Below are 27,875 nucleotides of genomic sequence, written 5' to 3' on the forward strand. Positions count from 1 at the left end.
CACTTTGAAAGAGAGTGTATGCCATCGCGTACTGTATAATGCGTTCAGGAGGCCACTCATCGTCCTCCCACTACTTGTCACCCGCATCCAAGAGCTGACGATTCTCCCCCCCGATTTAGGACCTCAAACCGAAACCACCGTTTTCGAGCCATCATCGCTACCAAATACCTAAAAAGCAAGGTCAGCGAAGCAGCTGTAGGCGACGTCTTCGTATTGGGCTCTAACCTAACGTGTTTGTGACTCACCTGCCGGAGGTACAACCCCGCCCCACCTCCCCCCCCCCTCTTTCCTCAGCTCGGAGTTCAAACCAGAAGCCACGTTTCGGCTCGAAGCCTTCGGTCTCGCGCTACCTCATTATCTACTGCTGCAGGGGGGGGGGCTGCTTGCACTGGCAGATTTAGGGCCTGCGCTCCCTTGAGTACAAAAAGCCTTGGTGAATCACAGGTCGCCGCCTTTTTCTCTCGCCTTGTTTACAGGTTGTTTTTTTTTTTTTTTTTTTTAAATAAGTCCCTTCCCGGTGAGAGCGGAGTAAGAGCAGAGCAGCTGCCGGGCGCTCTTTTCTCCTGAGTCAGAGGCGTGCGCCTGCGTCAGCACAGCGAGCGGTGACCCAGATTCGGGGGGCGGGGGAGGGAAGTATGGAAGCCGAGTTCAAAGGTGGCGCGAGGAAGGGGCAGCGTGCGGCGGAGCAGCCTTTCGGGTTCTACCAGATTCCTCCCTCCCTTGCACCCCCCACCACCACCACCACACACACGTGCAGAGTGCTCGGCTACCAGCCTGCCCGGGTCCCGGCTCCAGATCTGTTTTATTGTTTTTTACACCTCTGCGCACTGGTTTGTTTTTGTTTTTTTGCAAGGCAAGGAATTCGCCGTTTAGGCTGGCTGCATCCCCCAACCCCCACAGCCTTCATCTTTAACGTTCTCGTCACGGCCTTTTCTCTGACTGTTCGTACTGAAGTTGTGCTTCAAGTGTATCAGGGAGGCACCTGCTTGCAGCTCTGACGAGGATCCGCTCTTCGGCTGTCGGTGCTGTATTCATGCTTTACGCGTGTCAAAGTGATACCTGCATGGCATTCTGATGAGCATCTTCAAATGTCGGTACATGGGCTTCTGATGAAAATCTACGATTCAGCTGTCTGTGCTGTATTCATGCTTTACGCGTGTCAAAGTGATACCTGCGTGGCATTCTGATGAGCATCTTCAAATGTCGGTACATGGGTTTCTGATGAAAATCTACGATTCAGCTGTCTGTGCTGTATTCATGCTTTACGCGTGTCAAAGTGATACCTGCGTGGCATTCTGATGAGCATCTTCAAATGTCGGTACATGGGCTTCTGATGAAAATCTACGCTTCAGCTGTCTGTGCTGTATTCATGCTTTACGGTTGTCAGTGTTCTGATGAGCACCTTCAGTTGCCCATACTGTATGAATGCCTTATATATATATATATATATATATCAAAGTGATGCCTTCACAGGAATCTGATGAAGATGAGCTCTTCAGCTGTCCATGCTGTATTCATAATATATGAGTTTCAATGAGCCACCTGCATGGGTTTCTGATGAAGATCTACTCTTCAGCTATCTGTGCTGAATTCATGTTTATATATGCAAGGATACCCTCAAATTTGGTGCACTCTTTTTAGGTAGCAGTACAAAAGATTCTGGTTGGGCAGACCTGGGGTTATGATGTTTACCCTATTTGGAAACATTTTTAAATTCCATTTCCTCCTGCTACACCAGTCCAGATTAATCCATACCAGTGGGTTTATACCTCCCTACCAGCAGATGGAGGCGGAGCACACTGAATTCTTCTGTGATATCATCGCCACTACCGCAGGATGGTGCAACTCAGAGAAATTCTGTATTCTCTGCCTCCAGCAGGTGGTAGAACAATGTGGTGCAGGACTTTTTTCTAGTCACAGATGAAGGCCAGGCCACTGGTAGGCCCAGCAGCGCAAGCCTGCCTGAGGGGTTCCCAGTCCCAGGCAGGTCTAGGTTGAACCCAGGGTGGATCTTAAGTCTTTTCTTAGACTTATTTAAAAAAAAAAAAGAAAAGTGTACTTTTTCATTCAGTTGTCAGCTTCCAGCCAGTGAGAAAGTATCCTTCCTTCTCTACCCCCCTCCCCTGCAATGCCTGCCCCAAGCCTGTTCTAGGAAACACAAGGAACAGCAATAAGGAACTCCAGTGAGGGCATGCAGGGCTGCACTAGAGGCCTAGAGCGGGGCAGGAGACAGACTCTGGGCTGACTCACTTATGCGGCCCGATTGGCTGAGTTTTTCCGGGGTGGGGTTGGTTTGCCCTGATCATGTCTGGGAGAGTGCGGCAATGGAGAGGACTGAGCATGGGCGCTGGTGTGGCACGTGCTTGCCAGCGTTCTGCTTCCTCTGCATGGCCTCTCTACTTTTCTTATGTTTGAGTGGGGAAGATGCCAGGAAAGTGCGCCAGCATTGCAGGTACAGGCGGCAGTGGCTTCAGCGGCAGTCACTCGGTTTCCTGTGGAGGTTTCTCAGTCAGGCACTGCCTTGGAGAAGACTTTACCCATGGCAGTTTTGGTGAGAACTTCCGCCATTTTGTCTTCTTCCGCGGGGGTTTTGGATTCTGAGCAGTGGCCTGCAGCCTCGGCCCTCCCTGCCAAGCAGCTCCCTCCCTTACTGCTCATGGTAGAACCCTTTCCTAAGGCTCCAGAAGGTCAGGCCCAGGATTTGGGGGGATTTTCCCCTGAATTTTTTCATTTTCTCCACCATGGTTTTTGTCTGTCCAGAGGCCTGATTGGAAATGCTTCCCCTTCTGGGTTTTGTCTGCCTGTCAGACGCCCCAAGAGTTTGATGGAGCCCCCTTCCTTGGATTGAGTGAAGGCCTGGAGGATGCTTAGGAGCCTCCAGACTCGACCAGCTGCGCATCCTTAGAGGATGGGAAGTTATCTTCCGATACATAGGTTTAGGCTCTTCAGAAAAGACAAAATCACATCCCTAAATGATCAGGTGGTGTCCTGCATTAGGACTGAGGATCCAGTAGTGGAGGATATGCCTGTCTCCATTATCAAGGGGGTCCATAAATTCTCCACATCTTTTCCTCTGCACCCAGAGGTGGAGGACATGGACCTGGCTGAGTGGGAGGCTCTGGAGAGTGGTCTTAGGGGAGCTAAGACTTTTTTGAGACTATTCCCTTGACCCCAAAGCAGCCCAAAACTTGTTTCAGGTTCCTCATATGGACACTCTGATCACTGCAGTAACAAGGTAGACTACAGTTCCAGGGGAGGGTAGTGCCTCCCTCAAAAGACCCTCAGGATAGGAAGATTGAACTCCCCTTAAAGCATCTTTTACTTCCAAGGCTGTAATGGTTCACATATCTATTTGTAATGCACTTGTGGTCCGAGTTCTTCTCTGTTGGATTCAGCAACTACCAGAGAGTGAAGAGGCTGGAATTGTCTGCAGCCTTTCTAGTAGATGCCCTGTTTGATATTCTCCCAATCTTGTCTATGTCGGAGGTGTTAGCAGTGGTAGCCAGATATCTTCTCTGGCTTCAGAACTGGGCAGCAGACTCATAGTCCAAGTCTCATCTGGGATAGCTTCTTTTTGGGGAGAATCTGGAGCAGCTGGTGAAGAACTTGGGGGGATCCCAAGCCTCAGAGGCTGCCTGAGGACAAGAGCTAATTCTTTTATAGGCCCAGCAGAGGCCATGGGCAACTTAGAGAATCCAGATGGTACAGACTGGATAAGCAATCTGGTTCTTATTCTTATCGCAGTTCTTCATGGTCAAGAGGAAAACTTCACTCATTTCGGAGCTTCCGAAAGCCTTGGTCAGATGCTGCTGCCCCATCAGGAGCCAATAGGTCTTCACAATGAATGATGGCGAGTCCACTCCTTGCTCCTTCCAATAGGTGGTCGCCTGCAGGGTTTTTATCAGGCGTGCACTTGAATATCTTCCACCCACTGAGTCATGGATATCATCTGCCATGGTTACGCCTTGGAGTTCACCATGTTTCTTCACTATGCTTTATGGTCTTTCCATGTTCTTCAGCCACCAAGCAAAAGGCAGTTCATGAGACCCTAAAGTGACTTCTGAAGGTTGCAGGCCATTTTGTCAGCTCCTTAAGCTAGGCAAGGTTTCAGCTGTTATCTGATTTATTTTGTGGTTCCCAAAAAGGACAGCTACTACAGGCCCATTTTCAATCTCAAGGGAATGAACAAGTCTCTCAGAATCTCTCACTTTAGAATGGAGACCTTTCACACGGTGCTTATGGCAGTACAGAAAGGGGAGTTTCTCTTCTCTCTGGTCCTTCTGGAAGCTTATTTCCATATTTCTATCAAGAGGGAAGACCAGAGATATCTCAGGTTTTGTGTTCTGCAGGACCATTTCCAGTTCAGGGTTGGTTACAGTCCTGCATACTTTCACCAAAGTCATGGTGGTAGCGACAGCATTCTTAAGACAAGAAGATATTATGGTTCATCCTTACTTGGACAACTGGTTGATCAAAGCCAGATCTTACCATGAAGGGGTTCAGGATTCCAACAGAGTGATTTAGGCTTTAGAAAGCTTGGGCTGGATAATCAATTAAAAAAAAAAACAAGCTAGTCCCTTCCCAGTCCCTGGAATATCTGAGAGTGCACTTCGACACTCTTTCACGTCAAGTCTGCTTAACTGCAAATAGAGTGGACAAACTGATTGGTCAAGTCAGGACACTTGTCTCTATGGCAGCCCCCAGAGCTTGGGATTACCTGCAAATTCATGGGTGAATGGTGGCATCTCTGGACCTAGTCCTGTGGGCAAGGGCTTACATGAGCCCTCCTCAGTCAGTGTTGTGGTCGCAGAACTACAAAATTCGACTTCCCTTGACTGCCTTAGTGAGAAACAGTCTGCTCTGTAGTCTCTTCCCTGGAACCTTTTCCATGCAGTCAGTTTGGAGATTCCCTTCTGAAGTCTGGTAATGACCAATGTGAGTCTTTTTGGTTGGGATGCTCATTATCTGAAACAGGTGGTTCAGGGGTGGTGCTCACCGGATGAAGTGACCTGGAAGCCAGGACAATAAGGCTGGCCCTAAACCATTTCCTTCCTATTCTCAAAGGGAAAACAGTCAGGGTGCTCTTTGACAGTGTAACAGCAGTGGCATATGTGAACTAGTGCCTGAAAGTATTGGAGAAGACAAATCTCCTTTTTCCTTAGGTGGAGGAGAACCTTCAGCTATTGTCAGCTGCTCACATTGCAGGGCAGGACAATATTCAAACCAATTTCCTCAACCAGAACTTGCTGGATTCTGGGGAATGGGAGCTAAGCATGGAGGTGATTCAGTTCATAATTCTCATATGGGGCAAGCCTTGCATGGATCTCATGACAACTCTCAGGAATGCCAAGGTTCCTCGGTTCTTCAGTAGTCGAAAAGAGCTCAAAATGTAAGGTATATATGCTCTGGTTCAGCCTTGATGGAAGGAAGTGCTTCCTTACATCTTCCCCCCCTTGGCTATTGATTGGCAGAATTCTAGACAGGATTCAGACAGAGAACAATCAGGTGATTTTGATAGCCCCAGATTGGCCTTGTCGTCCATGATATGTGGAGCTGATGGAGGCTATGAGTCAATGGAACCAAGTGTCTACAGGAGCTCGAGGTTTGTTGGTGCAAGTTCCAGTTCTCATGGAGGATCCATCTTGGCTCTTGAAATGTTGCATCTGAAATGGAAGGGTTATTCAGCTTCTGTGATCTCTGCCCTTCTTAAAGTTCATAAGTCTTCCACTTCTCTAGCTTACATTCGTGTTTGGCGCATTTTTTGAGTCACTCTGTTCAGGCTGGCAGATTTCTCCCTGGACAACAGATATTCTCTGTATTTTGGCCTTTCTCCAGAGGGGTTTGGAAAAGGGATTGGTCTTGAATTTCCTTAAGGTTCAGGTAGCGACAATTTCTGGTTACTGCAGCAAGCTCCATGGGGCTTCTGTAGTGGTGTTGTGAGTTAGACTGAGGAGTTAGCAATCTGTTGTAGGTTCTGCTAGGAGTTAGCAGTCTGTTATGGTTTGCTCCTCCCAAGGGGAGGAGTTAGCAATCCTGTTGAGCGTTGCTCCCCCAGAGGGGAGGAGCTAGCCATCTGTTAGCGACTCTGCTAGGGTTAGCAATCTGTTGGCAAACTGTTATGGAGTTGCTCCCCAGCGGGGAGAGGTCAGCAACCATATAAGATCTGTTCTTCCAGAGGGGAGGAGTTAGTATCTGTTATGGATCTCCGCACAGAGTAGCAACCTGATATACAAGAGTTCCCCTGAAGGTTCCTGCTAAGAAGTAGCAATTGGTTATGATACAGTTCCTGAGGAAGGAGATGTTAGCAACAGTTGAGGGTTAGACTGCAAGGTAGTAGTTTGTTGTACTCAGCTCTTGAAGTGTGAGAGATGAGCACTCTAATGTGGAATGGTGACTCCTTGGGCCGATGGCAGATGACAGCGCCCTCAGGAGGATATCATGAGAGGGACCACCGACTAGGCTGGAGTATGGAGACAGACATAGATAGTAGGGATGTGAATCGTTTTTTGACGATTTAAAATATCGTCCGATATATTTTAAATCGTCAAAAACCGTTAGGGCCACGATACAATACCAATTCCCCCGATTTATCGTCAAAAAATCGTAAATCGGGGGAAGGGGGAGGGCAGGAAAACCGGCACACTAAAACCCCCTAAAACCCACCCCCGACCCTTTAAATTAAATCCCCCACCCTCCCGAACCCCCCCCAAATGCCTTAAATTACCCTGAGGTCCAGCGGCGGTCCCTAGCTAAATCGGGGGAAGGGGGAGGGCAGGAAAACCGGCACACTAAAACCCCCTAAAACCCACCCCCGACACTTTAAATTAAATCCCCCCCCCAAATGCCTTAAATTACCCTGGGGTAGAGCGGCGGTCCGAAACGGCCTCCTGCTATTGAATCGCGTTGTCTTCAGCCGGCGCCATTTTGCAAAATGGCCGCCGCAAAATGGCGGCGGCCATAGACCAACACGATTCGACTGGAGGAGGTCGTTCCAGACCCCCGCTGGACTTTTGGCAAGTCTTGGGGGGGTCAGGAGGCCCCCCCAAGCTGGCCAAAAGTTCCTGGGGGGCCAGCGGGGGTCTGGGAGCGATTTCCTGCCGCGAATCGTTTTCCGTACGGAAAATGGCGCCGGCAGGAGATCGACTGCAGGAGGTCGTTCAGCGAGCCCCCGCTGAACGACCTCCTGCAGTCGATCTCCTGCCGGCTCTACCCCAGGGTAATGTAAGGCATTTGGGGGGGGTTCGGGAGGGTGGGGGATTTAATTTAAAGGGTCGGGGGTGGGTTTTAGGGGGTTTTAGTGTGCTGGCTCACGATTTTAACGATTTTCACGATACTTTACCCACCCAAACGGCAACAATACGATTCCCTCCCCCTCCCAGACGAAATCGATCGTTAAGACGATCGAGGACACGATTCACATCTCTAATAGATAGTTCTTTATTAGACAGGTAGTAGAACCACCAGAGGTGGCAGTAGTGAGCTGATGTGCCCAGCAGGGCTGAAGTCCCTCAGATCCTGGAACTGCTATCTCCGGGTTTGCTAAGTTGTAGAGAGAGACTATAGGTAGTGAGTAGACAGGGTATGCTGGATACATAACCAAACGTAGATGATACACTCACATAGATTAATAAGAAGGCTCAGTAGCTGGAGAGAGTTAGGCCCTCGAGGAGTGAGTACCTTGTTCCAGGGACAGCTCTGAGAGAGCAATGGTAACTCACAGTTATCTATCTCTGTAATGGTTTCTTAGGCAATAGAGAATAGTTAGTATATCCAGGAACAGGAGCCTCTAGGCGAGTACTGGTTCCTATATGCAAACAGAAATAAGATTTCACAATATCTGTATATGAAATAGCTTCTGAAATAGAAGAGAGTCTTCGGAGAGTTTTAAGAACATGGGCCCTCGAGGAGCGAGTACCGGTTCCTGTCTGCAATCTGTAATAATAACTCACGATCTCCGTATCTGCGATAGCGTCTTAGACATAAGAGAATCTTCAGAGTTCTAGGAACATGGGCCCTCGAGGAGCGAGTACCGGTTCCTATATGCAACTGGAATAGAAACTCACAAAGTTCACGTCTGCGATCGCTTCCAGGCAATAGGGAGTCTTCTGAGCGTTCAGGGACATAGGCCCTCGAGGAGCGAGTACCGGATCCCGTCTTAGCAATCTGAAAACAAGAGGAGAGAGCGGGGGCCCCCGAGGAGCGGGTACCTCTGGTAAGTTCGAAGAGGCAGAGCAGCGGAGAATGAAGCGGGTCAAGATGATCCCCGCAATCAATCCCTTGCTAACTTAATTCGTAAACGTAAGCAAAGACCTTTTATGTTGGAAGCGGATGACATCACTACAGGGGGACGCCCCCGAGGTTCGCGCCCTTGCTGGTACAAACTTCAGAGCGCGCGCGTGCCCTACGTCATCAGGAACATGGATCCGCAGCGACAGGCCAGCCCGGGGACTCCGGGAAGAATCGGCAAGGAGAAGCCGCGGCAGCAACTGTCCATCAGACCCGAAGGGAGTCGCCTCAGAGGTAGAGAGGGTGGAGCGAGGGCAAGAGCAGGCACAAACGCAACAAGTGGCTCACCTGGATGCATCCCAGTTTCTTTGCAGGGTTAAGATGTTGTAGGCACTGTTTAGTCCTTTGGTTCTACAGTGGAATTGCAATCTGGTTCTTTCAGTCGTGGGCGCATCTCCTTTTGAGCTGGTGAAGCGAGCCTCACTCAAGGATCTGTCCTTGAAGACAGTTTTTCTGTTCCGCTCGCTGCATGTCTGAGTTACAGGCTTTGTCATGCAGGGACCACTTCCTGGTAATCTCAGCAGATTCGGTGTCCTTTCATCCTGTTCCTTCCTTCTTACGTAAGATGTTGTCAGATTTTCAGATAAACCAGACTGTCTTTCTGTTTGCTTTTTCTAGGAATGAGAGTCATGGCGCTAATAGGTCTCTGCCGTTCCTGGATGTATGTCGAGTGGTCATCAGGTATCTCAAAGTAACTAACTCTCTCCATCGGACAGATTGTTTGTTTGTGTTGTTTGAAGGTCTGCATAAGGGGAAAGCGGCCTCACAGGTAACCTTTGCTAGATAGATTAAGGACATTATCGCATCAGCCTATATACTCAAGGGCCAGCAGGTCTCTCAGCTGCTTCGTGCTTATTCTACATTGGCGCAGTCATCCTCATGGGCAGAAGCAGTTGTGGTCAGTCCAGCAGATCTTTGCAAGGCAGCAGTGTGATTGCCTTTGCATTCATTTTTGAAGTATTACTGTTTGGATATCTTGGCCAAGGAGGATGCTGCTTATGGAGTGGGGGCTCCCAGGGCAGCCCTTACGTCCTCCTTTCCTAAATAACGGGGCTTTGGTACTTAAGAACATAAGAAATTGCCATGCTGGGTCAGACCAAGGGTCCATCAAGCCCAGCATCCTGTTTCCAACAGAGGCCAAAACCAGGCCACAAGAACCTGGCAATTACCCAAACCCTAAGAAGATCCCATGCTACTGATGCAATTAATAGCAGTGGCTATTCCCTAAGTAAAATTGATTAATAACCGTTAATGGACTTCTTCTCCAAGAACTTATCCAAACCTTTTTTGAACCCAGCTACACTAACTGCACTAACCACATCCTCTGGCAACAAATTCCAGAGCTTTATTGTGCGTTGTGAAAAAGAATTTTCTCCGATTAGTCTTAAATGTGCTACTTGCTAACTTCATGGAATGCCCCCTAGTCCTTCTATTATTCGAAAGTGTAAATAATCGAGTCACATCTACTCGTTCAAGACCTCTCATGATCTTAAAGACCTCTATCATATCCCCCCTCAGCCATCTCTTCTCTTACCACTGGTATGGACTGACCAGGATTGGTATATCAAGAGGAACTGGAAGGAGAAGTTTTTCTTGTTAATTTCCTTTTCATGAGTCCTGCTGCACCAGTCCAGGACTCTCCCAGGAAGTAAGGGCCTTTGCAATCACAATCATTTGCTTCTTTGGATTGCTGTTCTGTATATGTTTTGCAGAGGACTGAGACTTCTTTCAGCCTGGAGTCTATCTCCTGTTCTTATACTGTTTTTGTTTTTCCTTTGTTTAGTTCTTCGACATGTTTTTGAGGTGGGAGGTTTTCTCCCTTACTGATTTGGTGGTAGTTCTCATGTTTGTTTGTTTGTATTTTTTTCTGGTAGTCTGTGCTTTACAGTGCTTTTCCCAGGGAAATACTGGATTTCTCTGGGTTTTACCGCCCTTAAGTAGTGGCGATGATGTCACAGAAGAATGCAGTGTGTTCTGCCTCCGTCTGTTGGTAGGGGAGTATAAATGCACTGGTATGGACTGACTTGGACTGGCGAGGCAGAACTCATGGAAAGAAAATTAACAGATAAGAAACATTTCTCCATGTTTGTGCATGTAGTGATAACAAATCAAATGTCCACTGGATACATTTTGAGAGAGTAAGCAATAGCCGTGGATGTGATAATGGGATCTGAGGAAAATAATGTGTGTCTCCTTAAATGGATGGGTTTCTCTGATTGGGGGCCCAAGGTTTAATGGGAGCTATACAAGTGGGAGGAGCTATACAAGTGGGAAGGTTCTGGTGGATTTTACCCTTTTGGTTTCTGCCCTTCTCAGGGTGGGGATTTAGCCATTTGGAGTAGCCAGTCTGCGGGCTGCTGGGACTGGGACCCTGCAGGAGCACTTCCCCTGAAGGCCATGGAGTGGAGAAGGTTTCTCCCTCCTCCTGCAGCTGGGTGGAATGGCAGCTGTTCTTTTCCCTAAAGGAACAAGGCCAAGAGAGAAGGAGTCTGGGGTGAGTCCAAGACGAGGCATGCCCCACGTGGTCTGTGGCGCGCAGAGGTGTGGAAGTCGAGGGCAAGGTCATGGACCAAGGAGTCGCGAGCAGCGACAGCCATGGAAATTGCACTGGCCCTTTTGGGATGTGAATTTTGATAGGGTATGTCTGGGACAAATTCCAAGGATGGGAACCTCATTCCGGGACGGAGGTGTTTTGTTAAAGAGGTAATTGGAAGGGAGCATAATCAGTATGTTCCTGAGAAGTAACCAGTGGGGATGTCTCACCAAGTAACCAGTAAAGAATGGGAGCCTCAGTAAGCGCTATCTATGTGTGTGGAAGACATGATTCTGACTGTTCCAGTCCCATGAATTCTTGAGATTTTCACCTTGTATCCTCTTACCCTATAATGTTAAGCCCACAAAACTGACAATCACTTGGATATTATTACAACATTAAGTGATTTTTTTAATAAGGTATCAAGGGAAAACATTATACATGATGCTCGCACTTTGACTGTAGTGCTAAAGCAATTTTATAATGACTTGTCTCTCTTTTTTTGAACTCACTTCTAAGACCAAATTTTTAATCTTTTTTTTTTTTCTATTTTGCAAATAAAATCTTTTAAGGAAATACAGCTGAAATGCTGATTAGTTTAATGGCTGAAAATTTCCCCCAATACATGGCCGCAATACTTACCTGGCATATTCCCTCCTTTCTTAACACCACTGTTCGAGTTTTTCTAAGGAAATAGCTCTTCTGTTGACATGCAGAGATACCTGCACTTAACATGTTGTATACACACGGGCCCTGACATTTCAATATCTCTCTTCACCAGGGGGGTTGCATACCGATTGCTGCTTCTTTGGCTAAAGTCATTACCAGTTGAGCATCGACATCCTTGAACGACGTAAAATATAGGCGTTCATGCCCTGAAAGTGGACCAGTCTGGAAGGAGCTTGTGTTTGAACTTGACCCCCACAAGTTTACCATTCGTTGTGCCTCGTCCTTCATCCTATTAAGGCAGCACTCAATCAATCAACATATAAACACATGCAAGATTGCTACATTAATGAATACCAGTACAATTTTTCATTAAGTCCATACAGGGTTACTGTTCACAATTTGTATAGCCAAAATTGCTCCCGAAAATTGAGTTTGGCTAATCTTTTGCTACCTCTCTCGGAACAATTTACTTGTTCTGTCACTGTTCATTGCAACTGAGAAAAGCTATGTTTGTTATCCAAGCTGTGTTGCCTCATCGGAGCATGTTTTTTTTTTGTTTTTACTGATGTCATACTGTTGCACACTGATCTACTCGGTGCAGTGTTGGGGGACAGGCTTAACCTGTAGGACCTTAAAAGGAATTATTTAAAAAAAAAAAGAAACGATCCTCACACCAAGTGCTGTGTTACAAACAAAATTGAAGTTTACTGAATAAAAATGAAGCAAATCAGCAAAATGAAGAATAAAACAGTCTAAGGTTTACAGGACAGACAAAGTCAGTAATGTCGCATGGGTTCTTACAACTGGTATAGATACAAAAGTAGATTAGGCCCTGTCCTGAAAAGAATACAGATAGGTCCTCAGGCCACGTGAGCACTGCTGTAGGACTCTGGGATCCCTCCTAGTTCTTCCAAAAAGCATCTCCTGCTCTGGAAAGCCTTGGAATGCAGGAAAATCCTCCTCTCCTGCACCAGAAGGAGGACGCTCTACATGATAAGTGACCCAGCTCCTTCACCCTTGGAATGCAGGAAACTCCTCCTCTCCTGCACCAGAAGGAGAACGCTGTACATGATAAGTGACCCAGCTCCTTCACCCTTGGAATGCAGGAAACGCCTCCTCTCCTGCACCAGAAGGAGAACACTACATGATAAGTGACCCAGCTCCTTCACCCTTGGAATGCAGGAAACTCCTCCTCTCCTGCACCAGAAGGAGAACGCTCTACATGATAAGTGACCCAGCTCCTTCACCCTTGGAATGCAGGAAACGCCTCCTCTCCTGCACCAGAAGGAGAACGCTGTACATGATAAGTGACCCAGCTCCTTCACCCTTGGAATGCAGGAAACGCCTCCTCTCCTGCACCAGAAGGAGAACGCTCTACATGATAAGTGACCCAGCTCCTTCACCCTTGGAATGCAGGAAACTCCTCCTCTCCTGCACCAGAAGGAGAATGCTCTACATGATAAGTGACCCAGCTCCTTCACCCTTGGAATGCAGGAAATTCCTCCTCTCCTGCACCAGAAGGAGAACGCTCTACATGATAAGTGACCCAGCAACTTCACCCTTGGAATGCAGGAAACGCCTCCTCTCCTGCACCAGAAGGAGAACGCTCTACATGATAAGTGACCCAGCTCCTTCACCCTTGGAATGCAGGAAACTCCTCCTCTCCTGCACCAGAAGGAGAACGCTCTACATGATAAGTGACCCAGCAACTTCACCCTTGGAATGCAGGAAACGCCTCCTCTCCTGCACCAGAAGGAGAACGCTCTACATGATAAGTGACCCAGCTCCTTCACCCTTGGAATGCAGGAAACGCCTCCTCTCCTGCACCAGAAGGAGAACGCTCTACATGATAAGTGACCCAGCTCCTTCACCCTTGGAATGCAGGAAACGCCTCCTCTCCTGCACCAGAAGGAGAACGCTCTACATGATAAGTGACCCAGCTCCTTCACCCTTGGAATGCAGGAAACTCCTCCTCTCCTGCACCAGAAGGAGGACGCTCTACATGATAAGTGACCCAGCAACTTCACCCTTGGAATGCAGGAAACGTCTCCTCTCCTGCACCAGAAGGAGAACGCTCTACATGATAAGTGACCCAGCTCCTTCACCCTTGGAATGCAGGAAACTCCTCCTCTCCTTCACCAGAAGGAGAACACTACATGATAAGTGACCCAGCTCCTTCACCCTTGGAATGCAGGAAACTCCTCTCCTGCACCAGAAGGAGAACGCTCTACATGATAAGTGACCCAGCTCCTTCACCCTTGGAATGCAGGAAACTCCTCCTCTCCTGCACCAGAAGGAGAACGCTCTACATGATAAGTGACCCAGCAACTTCACCCTTGGAATGCAGGAAACGCCTCCTCTCCTGCACCAGAAGGAGAACGCTCTACATGATAAGTGACCCAGCTCCTTCACCCTTGGAATGCAGGAAACTCCTCCTCTCCTTCACCAGAAGGAGAACACTACATGATAAGTGACCCAGCTCCTTCACCATTGGAATGCAGGAAACTCCTCCTCTCCTGCACCAGAAGGAGAACACTACATGATAAGTGACCCAGCTCCTTCACCCTTGGAATGCAGGAAACTCCTCCTCTCCTGCACCAGAAGGAGAACGCTCTACATGATAAGTGACCCAGCTCCTTCACCCTTGGAATGCAGGAAACGCCTCCTCTCCTGCACCAGAAGGAGAACGCTCTACATGAAAAGTGACCCAGCCCCTTCACCCTTGAAATGCAGGAAACTCCTCCTCTCCTGCACCAGAAGGAGAACACTACATGATAAGTGACCCAGCTCCTTCACCCTTGGAATGCAGGAAACTCCTCCTCTCCTGCACCAGAAGGAGAACGCTCTACATGATAAGTGACCCAGCTCCTTCACCCTTGGAATGCAGGAAACGCCTCCTCTCCTGCACCAGAAGGAGAACGCTCTACATGATAAGTGACCCAGCTCCTTCACCCTTGGAATGCAGGAAATGTCTCCTCTCCTGCACCAGAAGGAGAACGCTCTACGTGATAAGTGACCCAGCTCCTTCACCCTTGGAATGCAGGAAACTCCTCCTCTCCTGCACCAGAAGGAGGACGCTCTACATGATAAGTGACCCAGCAACTTCACCCTTGGAATGCAGGAAACGTCTCCTCTCCTGCACCAGAAGGAGAACGCTCTACATGATAAGTGACCCAGCTCCTTCACCCTTGGAATGCAGGAAACTCCTCCTCTCCTGCACCAGAAGGAGGACGCTCTACATGATAAGTGACCCAGCAACTTCACCCTTGGAATGCAGGAAACGTCTCCTCTCCTGCACCAGAAGGAGAACGCTCTACATGATAAGTGACCCAGCTCCTTCACCCTTGGAATGCAGGAAACTCCTCCTCTCCTTCACCAGAAGGAGAACACTACATGATAAGTGACCCAGCTCCTTCACCCTTGGAATGCAGGAAACTCCTCTCCTGCACCAGAAGGAGAACGCTCTACATGATAAGTGACCCAGCTCCTTCACCCTTGGAATGCAGGAAACTCCTCCTCTCCTGCACCAGAAGGAGAACGCTCTACATGATAAGTGACCCAGCAACTTCACCCTTGGAATGCAGGAAACGCCTCCTCTCCTGCACCAGAAGGAGAACGCTCTACATGATAAGTGACCCAGCTCCTTCACCCTTGGAATGCAGGAAACTCCTCCTCTCCTTCACCAGAAGGAGAACACTACATGATAAGTGACCCAGCTCCTTCACCATTGGAATGCAGGAAACTCCTCCTCTCCTGCACCAGAAGGAGAACACTACATGATAAGTGACCCAGCTCCTTCACCCTTGGAATGCAGGAAACTCCTCCTCTCCTGCACCAGAAGGAGAACGCTCTACATGATAAGTGACCCAGCTCCTTCACCCTTGGAATGCAGGAAACGCCTCCTCTCCTGCACCAGAAGGAGAACGCTCTACATGAAAAGTGACCCAGCCCCTTCACCCTTGAAATGCAGGAAACTCCTCCTCTCCTGCACCAGAAGGAGAACACTACATGATAAGTGACCCAGCTCCTTCACCCTTGGAATGCAGGAAACTCCTCCTCTCCTGCACCAGAAGGAGAACGCTCTACATGATAAGTGACCCAGCTCCTTCACCCTTGGAATGCAGGAAACGCCTCCTCTCCTGCACCAGAAGGAGAACGCTCTACATGATAAGTGACCCAGCTCCTTCACCCTTGGAATGCAGGAAACTTCTCCTCTCCTGCACCAGAAGGAGGACGCTCTACATGATAAGTGACCCAGCTCCTTCACCCTTGGAATGCAGGAAATGTCTCCTCTCCTGCACCAGAAGGAGAACGCTCTACGTGATAAGTGACCCAGCTCCTTCACCCTTGGAATGCAGGAATCCTCATTGGCTCCAGACCCTACAGGACCCTTCTCCCTTCCAGGAGCCCACAAATGCATCTCCATGCACTCCCTCCAGGAACTACTAAGAACTCCTCCCACTCACCCACCCTTTTGGGGATGGACCCACCATTCATTCCTAAGTGACCATCGCTCCCTTGCAGCCTCCCATTGCTGGAAAATTCCTACTAATAGTTTATGGGGAAAACATACCCCCTCCCAAGATAAATTTGCATAAAATAGGTCTCTGATGTATGCAGATTTATCTCATCCATATTCATTGTGAGCATCCTGGAAATCCAGTTGCCTCTGATGCAGCCACTGTGGAATGGTCGGGTTTGACTACTACCAAGGAGGCTGACTTTTCTTTAAAATCATGTCCAGAGAAGAGAAAATGCTATGGTGAGTCCCTAATGTTAGATAAATGAATGGACAAAGCGAAAGAAGTGACTCATCCAGGTTCAGTGAGCGAGCCGGGAGGAGAAACTATAAGCTCAAGGCAATTTTTAACTGACAAGAAGACCCTTGCCCCATATATATTCACCAGCTCTTGCACACCACCATGGGAACTAAAAAAGTATATAGAAATGTGTTCATTTTTTAAATGCCACAGTTGCAGCAAAATCTCCTATACATTTCATAGTGCTTTTTTTTTTTCCTTAACTGTTATTAGTTTCACTGATAAAGTCAAGGTTTGCAGATTTTACAGAAAAATCTGAAGATGCATTTTTCCAGGCCTGTGTTCTCAGTCTTTGATAACCCTTTTCTAGAAAATGGCCACCACTCTTTCCCATTCCTTAGTCACGTTTCTTGTTCACATGATCTTATCGAGAACTCCCATGACATGGCTGTGTGGCTTGCAGGTAACGCTTGCATGACGTGCCGCCGGCAGGAAGCACGAGGTTTGCAATCCAATGGAGCGGGCCCTGCAGTGGTCGCATTGCACAGGCCCTGTAGCACAGGCCAGCTGCAGGAGGCGGGAGATGGACTGGGCGCTTCCTCTCTACACCAGCCGTCTCCCAAAGTAGGAGATGCTGCTGAAAAGGAAAGAACAGTGGCGGCAGGTTCAATGGGGGGAGGGAGTGGCTATGACACGGCCTTCATTATACTACCACTCCTTCAATGTAACCACCGTGTCACAACATTGATGTCTTCCAGCTCAAGGGTGACGGTGAGCGACCATCGGCAGACTGGGTGCTTCAGGCGGCAGCATGGAAAAGTTCATGCCCAAAGGAGTCTTCTCGCTGTCTTCCGTCAAGGGTAACCAAACAAAAACGTGAATTAAAGTGGGAGCAATGGGAGGTCAATTAGGGGATAAAAAAAAGCTCTTGAAACAGTACAGTTGACGGGTGTGTTCCTTACATCCAGCAAAGAAATCTAGGCTTCTGTGCATATCGTCTTGGTTCTGCTACATTACTGCAGTCCGTAAAGGGCATATCTGAGGCTCCAGCTGGTTCACAGTTCACATATCTGAGGCTCCAGCTGGTTCACAGTTCTGCATCCTCTGGGCTGGTGCTTTGCTGATATAATGCAGCGTTTGCTTAGTGCACAAACCAGTAGAGCATAGAAATAGAGAGAACAACAGCAAGTAAGGACTGCCAGGGCTATTTAATCTGCTTCTTCCTGATGCAACATTGCAACTTATCATAACTGGGGGAACCGGCTGGAAATGTGGATTTCCCCCACAGGGGCAGGCAGAGTCTTCTGCCTGACCAGCAGCCACCTTCCCCTTGGGTTAAGCCCACAGGTTCTGGTGGCCAGCAGGACTTTGGCTGGAGATAAGCTGGGTATAGAGGTAGGACAGGCACTGGCAGTAAGACAGGAACCTGAGGCACAGGCTGGAACTGGAGAGTCACAGGGAGGACTGGACAAGACAAGGAATGGACAGGACCATGAGAACAGGGCAAATAATATACACCACAGGCTAACTAGAATGACTGCAAATCAAGGTACATATAAGACAAGGGAGAAATGGACAAGGAGACCTAAGGCCACAAGGCAGGGCAGAGTGAGACTAGAAGGCCCAAAGGTCACAAGGCAGGCCAAGACAGGAAGGCAGAGGAGGCCACAGGGGCCATGCAGTAGCAAGGCAAGGAGCCAAGGTGACTTGATGAAGAGGCATGGAGTTGTGGGAGAGGCAGGGCTAGATAGGGCTGGCCTTGCTTGAGTCATGAGACCATCAAGGAGGTGGCTAGGGCGGGAGAAAGCATGGCTCCGCGAGGGCCTCTGCTGGCAGGGGTGCTGCCTAACAGCCAGAATCGTTACACAGCTTTACCCACACATCCTCATCGCTGAAGATGCTTCTGTGCTTACCCCAGGCTTTCCTGGATTCTGTTGCTCTTCTGGCTTCCAGCATTGGAAGGCAGGTTCCACCACTAATGTCTGTGAAAAAATATTTCCTTGTCATGTCCAAGACTACACCATTTGAGTCTCATATCATGATTGCTTGTTCTAGAAGTGCCGTTCTGCTAAGAAATGCTTTCTTTCTGTACAAAGCGTTTGGGCTATTCAAAAGGCACGGCCTAGTGGTTAGAGCACTGGGATCTGATACCAGGGTTCAAACCTCACTTCCCTCGCTGATACTGCTTGTGAATTCTGGCAAGTCACTTTATCTCCTGCTGCTGCAGGTGCTCTGCTTCAGGGTCATTTATCGTTTTGCATTAGGGCCTCGGTTTGGGGGGGGGTTACATACACAGTCAGAGGTACGAACAGCAAAGTTGACATCACTGAAGATTTTCTGTTGTTTGAATCAATGACAGGTACAAGAGGTTTTGTACAATGCACTCTCTACCTAGCTTCAAACCCCACCCCAAGTTAATTAAAAGTGCCTCCTCTTACAGTGGTATAAATAGAGTTCCTCTCTCTCTCTCTCTCTCTCTCTCCGGTGCCCAGGACACTTCCACATTACCTCACTTCCAGCCCCTATCTTGCTCTCTTGGATTTTTGTGCCCCCCAAAGGACACGAGTCCATACTCCTTTGCATTAGCCGATAATGTGACATCTCCTTAGATCATGCCTCATTCTTCCTACTCCATCTGGAAAATTCACCCTGTTGTAAATCTTAGTATCACCTGGAAAAAAAAAGACAAATCGTTCTTAATAATCCCTCCACAAAAAATATTGAACAGAACAGGAGCCAGGCCCTGAGGCACTCCACTGGTAACCCTCTTTCCTTGAACTTCATTTACCATTACCTTCTGTTACCTATCATTCATAGAAACGACGGCAGACAAGGACCAAATGGTCCATCCAGTCTGCCCAGTAAGCCTGTGCCATGTAGGTTACCCCATGCTTATCTGTTTCCCAGACCATAAAAGTCAGGGCCCTGGTTGGTTGCCTGTTTGGGGTAATGGCCTGGGCTGAACTGTGTCTGAAGCCTGATTGTTTTGAGGACAGCCACCATGGAAACCAAGCTTGGCGGAACTGGGTTTTTGGGCTGAAGTGCTGGCAAATTCTCAGGGATCCTGCAGAGAGAACCCGACTGGGGAAGCCTGGGCTGTGGAGTCAAGACAGAAGCACTTGTGACATGTTGCAGTAGTGACTCCATTAGTTTGCACATCACAGAGGTCAGGCTGACTGGCCTATAGTTACTAGCCTCCTCCTTGCTCCCACTTTTCTGAAGAGGGATGGCATCTGCTTGTCTCCAGGTCTCTGGAAACCCCCCCATGTTTCCGTAGAATAACTGAACAGAATTATTCATGGAGCTGCCGGAATCTCTCTGAGCTTAGCCTGATTGATGACAATGGTGAAGTAGGCATGTTATCCCCGACACCGGATTATACTTTATGCAGCAGCCCCTAGAGACAAGCCGGACCGTGCTAAGGAACTGAAGAATTTCCTCACTTTTGTGGGTTCAGCTGAATGCAGCATTGTGTGATCTCGGTGTCCTTTGTTCTGCAGCACACTGACTTCATTTCCTTCAGGCAATCACATTTGCTTATACAGAGAGAGACAGTGACCTTGGTGCAAGGTCTCCTGCCACAAAAGCTTACCAGCGACATGGAGTTAATAACACGTACCATGCGCAGTCAGCTTCGTGCTTTTCTCTAAGCTCCGGGAGACAAAGAAAGAAGTCAGAATCATCTGATGCCTCTCTGAATAGAAAAAAAAAAAAAAGCATAATGTATGATGTTTTTTTCAGAAAGTGTTCCATGTTTTGGTGCAGAAGGAAGGAAGATATCCAGGTGGTGGTACTGACAGGGTACATATACACTTTTTTAGTCTTGGAATTTGGATCTGGGCAACTCACCTATGGTATCAGGGTCTAAGAGTGCATATTTAATGAGTGGGCCGCTCTCCCCAGAATCTACAGACAGATGTAAAAAGGTGCATTCACCTTAGTGCCAGTTTTTAACCTGCATTTCAGCATGCACTTTTTTCTGCACAAACTTAACCCTCCTTATTCAACAGGGTTTTCTGTGTGGGGAAAAAACCTGCGCTAGGATACTTGTGGTACTCGCCAGGTGCTTGTGACTTGGATTGGCTGCTCTTGGAAACAGGATACTGGGCACGATGGACCCTTGGTCTGACCCAGTATGGCATTCTTAGCATTAGCACGTCTACACGCAAATGCGATGAAAATGATATTAGACATTCCCCTGCAATGCAGGGAATCATAGTAGAAGCTCCGACTGCTTTGTGTGCATTTTTCTGGTGGGACAAATTTAATTCCTGGGTTTGAGAAGTAAAACTTCCCCCGGGTTTCCATTGGAACTCAGGCAGTTCTACAGCCCAAGCATCTCAGGCACTGTTTGCAGCCCCGTGATAATTATCCAGTACCGTTTTCAGAGCACAGCTCAGCAGCTGGAGAGTTAAAAGTTAAAGCAGCTGGAAAGCGTTGACTGCTCCGAGTGAACCGGACCAGACACGCTCCTGGGGATGGCATTACCCTTCATAGAAATACTGGAATGCCAGAAAATCGCTTCAGACACTTTGGGCTGAAAATAACGAGATTACACCCCTATAAACGTCTACTAGAATCTGATTTAAGCAGTACCAAAGTTGCAAAACTTAGACTCTGCCTCCAACTACCAGCACACCTGAGACCAGCACTTCACAAAACGACGTTGAACTTACAGGGTGCAAATAATGAGGAGAGGGTTCATTATAAAATGAAATTATTGCATCCATTTTTAGTGAAAAACCAGGAACAGCGCGGGCTCTAGGATAGCAGGCCCCCCTGCACCAAAACTACAATTGGCACCTCCCTCCCCACCAGTGAGAAATACCAGCTTCTCACTGGTAACACAATGATCTTCTGCCAGCCTGGCACCCTGCTCCCGGCTGCCTGCCTGCTTGACAATTATAATGGAAAATAAAGGAAATACATTTATCGGCATAGTTTTCTTGGCAGTGCCCCAAAATGGTCAACATGTTGATGTTTGCGTGCAATGAGCAATAGAATCTTTCCTCCCCAGTTTTAACTCCAAGTTTTACTGTGGATTTGCAATTCAATGGCATGCAAATGACCTGTGCGTTAAAAAAAAGAAAAAAAACATGCTTTTTTCATTTAGCACATTTTTCCTCACGAAGCATTTGCACGCCATTAGCTTGCTGCATCCCGCGGAACTGCAGGTTTCTACCGCGCGAGCAAACCAAAACCTGCGTTAAAATGTAGCTTCCAGGAGCACTGTTTAGCCAGCTACTGCTGGCAATGCATAAATGGAATTGCAGTCTGTTCTCAGCCAGAAATCTGGATACGTAGACTTTCCTATTGGGCTGCATGAATGGAAGAGCGGGAAATCGGTAACACCTCCAGTTATCAAGAAAAGCATCACGGTGAGCAATCTGAGGAATGGTGCTTGAGGTTTGCTCACGTAGTGCGTTTCACAAAAGATTAATAACTAAAAGAGATTTCTTGGAGGGGAAAGAAAGGGAAGAGAAGCATTTTGTGAGCAAGCAATTGTAGTGTCTCAGAGGTGCGCTGGAGTTAAGAGCTGTATGTCAAGTGAAGGAAATCACAAAGCAAAAAGCAAATGGAATGCAAAACTTAAGAGCATTTGGTGACGAGGAGATGGTTTTGGAATTTGCTTCCTGTATGGGTTTCGACATTTGTGTGCAGTCAGCGCATCAAGAAGCTTCCGATTTTTTTTTTTTTCTTTAATAAGAGTGTAGGCGAATGTAAAATTGTCAAAGTCTTTGTGAGATCCTCACTACTCCAGGAAATGTGAGGGCAGGAAGGATGCTCTTTCTAAACATTAAGGGCTCAACAGTTTCAAACTCTGCAATTTTTTTTTTTTTTTTTTTTTACGGAAACCCCCCCCCCCCCCCCCCCCAATAAAAATGAAAAGCTCACACTGAAAACGTGCATTGTAGAAACTGATTTTTTTTGCACTTACTGCTGTTTTGCCACAGTAAACCTGTTTTTTATTGGAACAATACTCTTGGGGGTCTGGACTATTTCATTTTCAGTGTATGAGCTATAGATCCCCTTGGGTCTAGAAGCAAATTTGTTTGCACCCACACACATAACTGGAAGAACTCCCAGAACTGCAGCGAGTTTGCCAGGCGCCAACAGTGCCCAAAGGTGGTCCCCTACTGCAACTGCAGGGAGGACTCTGAAAAGGAGAGGGACGGGGCCTACATTAATACAGGGGTAGGCAATTCCAGTCCTCGAGTGCCGCAAGGCAGTCACATGTTCAGGATGTCCACGATGGATACGCATGAGATGTATTTGCATTTAATGGAGGCAGTGCATACAGATGCACCTCTTGAATATTCAGTAGGGATGTCTTGAAAACCCAACTGGCTTGCAGGCCTCGAGGCCCCAAGAGTTGCTTACCCCCGCATTATTACCTTAAATATGGATATGAATATGCCAAATACTCCCATAGCAGAGCAGCGCTGACGATAGACGTAGGCAAATACAGAAAGAAACCCCAAATGGGCTCCCAGTTCACACCCCCTCACCAGCTCTAATTTAGACACAGGCAACACAAGCAACACAGTCAACCGCCTCCGGCATCAAAACATGACAGGCGCCGGAGCGTTGCCCCTGTTCCCACGCTTCTGTCCGGGCCTTACCTCCGAGTCGCGGCGGCGGCGCTCACTCCAGCAGAAGCAGCAATCAGTTCTAAAAAGAAAATCCAGTGCGGGGCCTCCAGCTGCCGGTGGCGCTCTCAAGACCCTGCGGCTGCCCTGCCCCTCACACAGGTTTCCATAGTAAAGCCTGTAGAGGAGGAAAGGGGGCAGGCTGCCGCAGAGCCTTGAGAGCGCCACCGGCAGCCGGAAGCCCCTTGTACGAATTTTCTTTTTTAGAATTGGATTACTGCTAGGGAGGGAGGCCCAGAGAGACGAGGAAATGGATAGGGGCAATCGGGGATCCCTTGCCCCCCTTTCCTTCACAAACTCCTGTACTGCTGATGACCTTGGGGTGGGGAAGGAAATTGGACTTCCCTCGCTCCTCGCTTGCTATGGGCCCTCAGTATTTAAATCCAGCCCTGCCCCTGACTAGCACCACATCAGGGGTGGCAAACTCCGGTCCTCAAAAGCCACAAATAGATCTGATTTTCAGGATAACCCCAACGAACATGTATGAGAGATTTGCATGCACTACCTCCACTACTTCATGCATGCTCGCTCTGGATATCATGAAACTCTGCACCCCTTGCACCATGCATGCATTCTTTGCACGATGCATCGCCGGAGTTCCGGTTCTGCTGGAGGAGCTGTTAAATAGTAGATCTGAAAACGTTTTGGCAAACGAATGTTGCCACCTCACAGAGGAGCCAATGTAATAAGCTGCACTGAGCCTACTTTGGGTTTTTTCTCCGGTTTTAGCAAGGGTTTTTCGGCACTAACCATATATATATATATATGTGATGTGGGTTTTAATGCCAAAAAAAAAGCAGCACACTAAGAAATCCGCGGGATGTTTAGCGCGGGTGCATGTAAATAGCTATCACAGGGCAAAGCAGAGAGCTGCATTAGCAGGGAGGCATTTTAGTGCATGTTTTTTTAACGTGGGCAATTTAACACCAGGGTCAGGGCAGGAGTAAAACTTAACTCACGTTTATGGTGGCCATGTTATGCTATCGCTGTGCCCATTGTGGTAGTCTCTAGTTGCTTCTGTCAGACTGGGCACAGCATTAGAATAACTTTGACCACCAGAAAAATGAGTTGACCCCACCTCAGATGCAGGAGTTTAATTTCCAGTGTAAGCTTTCAGGGAGGGCACCTACAGCTGCACAGTACACTGGCACAGTGCCTCCTGACTTTGGCGTACTGCGTAATTGTTGGTGCCCACCACAGGGAACTTATACTTTGTTCAGCTTGCTGTAGGTGCTCACTCCAGCAAGTGAATTCTGGCATCCAAGGCCATTTTGACACGGAATGGCAAGTAAAATCAAAGCATAAGCTCTCTGGGGTGGGCACCTACAGCGGAACAGGATGGCAAAATCAAATGCACAGCACCAAAGCACATACTGTTCAACTGAAGGTGCCTTCCACAGAGAGCTTATGGTTTGATTTTTCTTGTCATTCCTTGCCAAAATGGCATTACATGCAAGATTGGTACTGTGCATCCAAATTTGTTGGCAACATTCTCTCATTTAGTCATTTTAACAAAGAATGGCAAGTAAAATAAAGAGTATGCTCTCTGGGGAAGGCACCTATAGCTAAATAAATAAAGCATAGGCTGTCTGGATGGGCACCAGCAGCTGAAAAGTGCACACTTTAGCGCTGTGTGCATACTGTCCAGCTGTTCTGGAAAAAAAACCTGTGTTTGGTGCCTGCCTCAGAGAGCTTACATTGGAAATTAAACTCCTGGGTCTGAGGAGTTTTGGTGGCCAAAGTTATTCTATTGCTGGACCAGTGTGGTAGAAACAAATATAATATCATGGCCACCAGAAATGTGAATTTTAGGACAACTGCAAAAAACCAAAACAAAACAAAAAACCCAAAAAGAAAGAAAACTGATTATCGAATGCAGAAAGTGTACAAGCAGCTGTGCAAGTCTTCCTTTTGAAAATAGGGGTATTCATGATTTTGGAATGCCCCCCTGCTTCCTGGACTCATTAGCCCTTTTTGTAGATGTAAAGTCTGGTTCCTGATGTCAGCAATATCTAGAACAGGGTGGAAGACACGTACAGAGCATGCTCAGGGCGTGATCATCAGGCTGTGAGCATGCTCGGTGCGCTTCTTCCACCCTGTTCTAGAAATTGCTGACATCAGATCGCACTGTGAAGCCAAAAACGCTAGCCCACACTTCCAGGCCGATACAGCAAAGCGCGACCGCGGTTACCCTGCTTCTAACCCGCTTCTAACTCACAATTTGACCGCGTAAGTCCAACCCACGATTCACTATCCTTTTTAACTCATCCTTACCACTTCTTTAAATCACCGGGTAACCCTTTCCGCCCACAGCATGTATATGAGATGTAAATGCTCCGATTAGCTATTCCCTCCCATACAGTAACGTGCGCCCCGACTATCGCCTTTTTAACCTGCAGTTTTGCCGCGCGTTTAACCTGCTAACTTACCGCCTACCCTTACCCCTGCGTTAATGTGGAGCGTCAGGTCAGAGAGACGAAATTTCATGGGCAAACGACCCCCTCACCCCCCGGGACCCTTACCCTGGCGTTAGTGTGGTGCGACAGCAATAGGCAGGCTCCGGTCAAAATCCCCCCCTCCCGAAGCAAGGCGCAGGGCGAAAATCGGCTCGACATGTCATTAAAACAAAAGTAAATAAAATGTAATAAAAGTAAACTTACTGCATGTGAATTTTCTTTGAACAGTCCTCTCTCCCCTCCTCCCGAGGCGCGCACTGCGGCTCCCCTGCCTCCCGGGGGCAGCCGGCGGCGAAAGCGGCTTCCAGCAGCCCCCGCCGGCGAAGGTGAATGAATGCACGCCTGTGTACGCCTGTGCCTGCAATTTGGGCGCTCAAGGCGTGACGTCACGACGTTTGACGTCACGACGTGTGATGCCAGTGTTCGCTAATGCACTGCCTTGAGCGCCCAAATTGCAGGCACAGGCGTACACAGGCGTGCATTCATTCACCTTCGCCGGCGGGGGCAGGGGAGCCAAAGCGGCTTCCAGCAGCCCCCGCCGGCGAAGGTGAATGAATGCAATTTGGGCGCTCAAGGCAGTGCATTAGCGAACGCCGACGTCACACGCCGTGACGCTAAACGTCGTGACGTCACGCATTGAGCGCCCAAATTGCACGCACAGGCGCACATTCATTCACCTTCGCTGGTGGGGGCTGCTGGAAGCTGCTTTCGCCGCCGGCTCCCTCCGCCTGGCTGAATGCATGCCCGCCGGCTCCCGCCCGGATGAATGCACGCCCGCCGGCTGCCCCCGGGAGCCGCGGTGCGTGCCTCGGGAGGAGGAGAGAGAGGACTGTTCAAAGAAAATTCACATGCAGTAAGTTTATTTTTATTACACTTTATTCACTTTTGTTTTAATTTTCGCTCTGCGCCTTGCTTCGGGAGGGGGGGGGAGAGAGGACCCGAGCGTAGGAGAACCATCCACTTCCTGTTACCTGTCATTTCAAATGTCATTTCAAATGACAGGTTACTGTATAGGCACTGTATAGCGCTCTATACAGTAAAATGGATTGCACGGGCCTAACGCTTCACGGACGCTTCTTGGACGCGGCTTGCATTTGCATGCTATTTCAATACAGTATCGAGCGGTAGGTGAGCTGGACTGTGCGTGCGGCAAACGTGGGTGCACCCGGCACTAACGCACCTCTTCCTACCGCTCCTTACTGTATCGGCCCGTTCATTCGCCTCCTGGACTCTTTAAATATGTTCTCAAACACCTGAATGACCCTGCTAGTAATGGAGTAAAACACAGCATGAATACACGCATACAAAACCTCTCACCGCCCTTCTGAAAAGGAACTGCCATGCCTTGGAAAAGCACAAACTAAAGCAGGATGATCCGTAGTTAAGCGTCTATACAGCACTGCACGGCTCAGGAAGTGTTGGAGTGGTGGGAAATGGAGCCTTAACTGACAGACAGAAGGACGCCAAACTCATCCCGACACCTGAAATGCAGCAAACAGAAGGAAAGCGCTCACACAAACTGCATTATCAGCTGATGTGTAAGGGACTGAGTGTTGTGTAAGTGGGGCTCCGAAGGGATGTTGCCTCTTGTTGAGAGGCCTTCCGGGGCTCTGTCATTTCTTATAAATTTAAATCCCCTCTAGGGGACGATGAGATGAATCGGCTTCACCGCATCTCAAGAGTTATTTCACATTCGTTCGCACTCTCTGCACCTACTTTCCCTTGTTAAGCGTGTCCTGGGAACCCTGAGAGCCCAATGACATCTCCTCTGCGACAACAGCTATTGCCCCTCCATGGTGCGCCAGGGCCCCAAGGGTCAGCAGGCGTGATCCGCACACACATCCCAATATTTATTCATTTTAACAGTAACCCAGTCCACACCGCCTTTTCTGCTTTTCAAGTCCAACAGAAGTATTTAACTCCTTAGGGGTCAATGTGTCTTCTTTAAACAGCTTGTTAATTCAAGCAGCCCAAAGGTCTACCTCGGGGCCAGACAGCTCAGCAACCTCCGCTGAGGTGTCTCTTCCTACCCCATACAGGGAAATGTATTTCTATGTCCCCTTTTAATTAGTGACCAAAGAGGGAAGTAACATGGTAACTTTACACCTCTCTGCTAAAACCTAGATTCATCCTGAGTTAGGAATCCTCTTCAAACCAAGCCAACAAGGGGGTGAGACGGCAGAAGTTAATGCTCCTGTGAGACATCCTGATTTAGGCATCTATTATTAACACTGCCGGTTTTACTCACACCCGAGCTAATTAATTACCAGAGACTCTAATCAAGGTGGAGACAGGCCATCTCCTTATGTAATCAAACTAATTATCCCTTGCAGGGAGGCAGGGCGCAGCCGGAGAATAACTTTGTTTTGTTTTGTTTTTTTGCAGAAGTTACTTAACTCCATGACCCCAGACTGACAGGGTTCATTACCACTTGGTGGAGGAGCGGAGCCTAACATAACACTGGCCAGAGATGTAGCCTTCTAGCCTCACTTGGGCAACGACGCTGTGGATCGAGAGAAGA

General features: G+C 48.4%; 1 long non-coding RNA gene across 1 annotated transcript; it reads left to right on the plus strand.

The window, feature by feature from the left end:
• The first annotated feature begins 648 nt into the window (after positions 1-648).
• Positions 649-27,875, plus strand: LOC115095968. The gene is made up of 3 exons (XR_003857925.1): positions 649-1,090; positions 17,007-17,108; positions 27,740-27,875. It is a non-coding gene; the product is annotated as an uncharacterized LOC115095968 (long non-coding RNA).

The sequence above is a fragment of the Rhinatrema bivittatum genome, chromosome 7 (assembly GCF_901001135.1).
Source record: "Rhinatrema bivittatum chromosome 7, aRhiBiv1.1, whole genome shotgun sequence".
NCBI classification, from domain to species: domain Eukaryota; kingdom Metazoa; phylum Chordata; class Amphibia; order Gymnophiona; family Rhinatrematidae; genus Rhinatrema; species Rhinatrema bivittatum.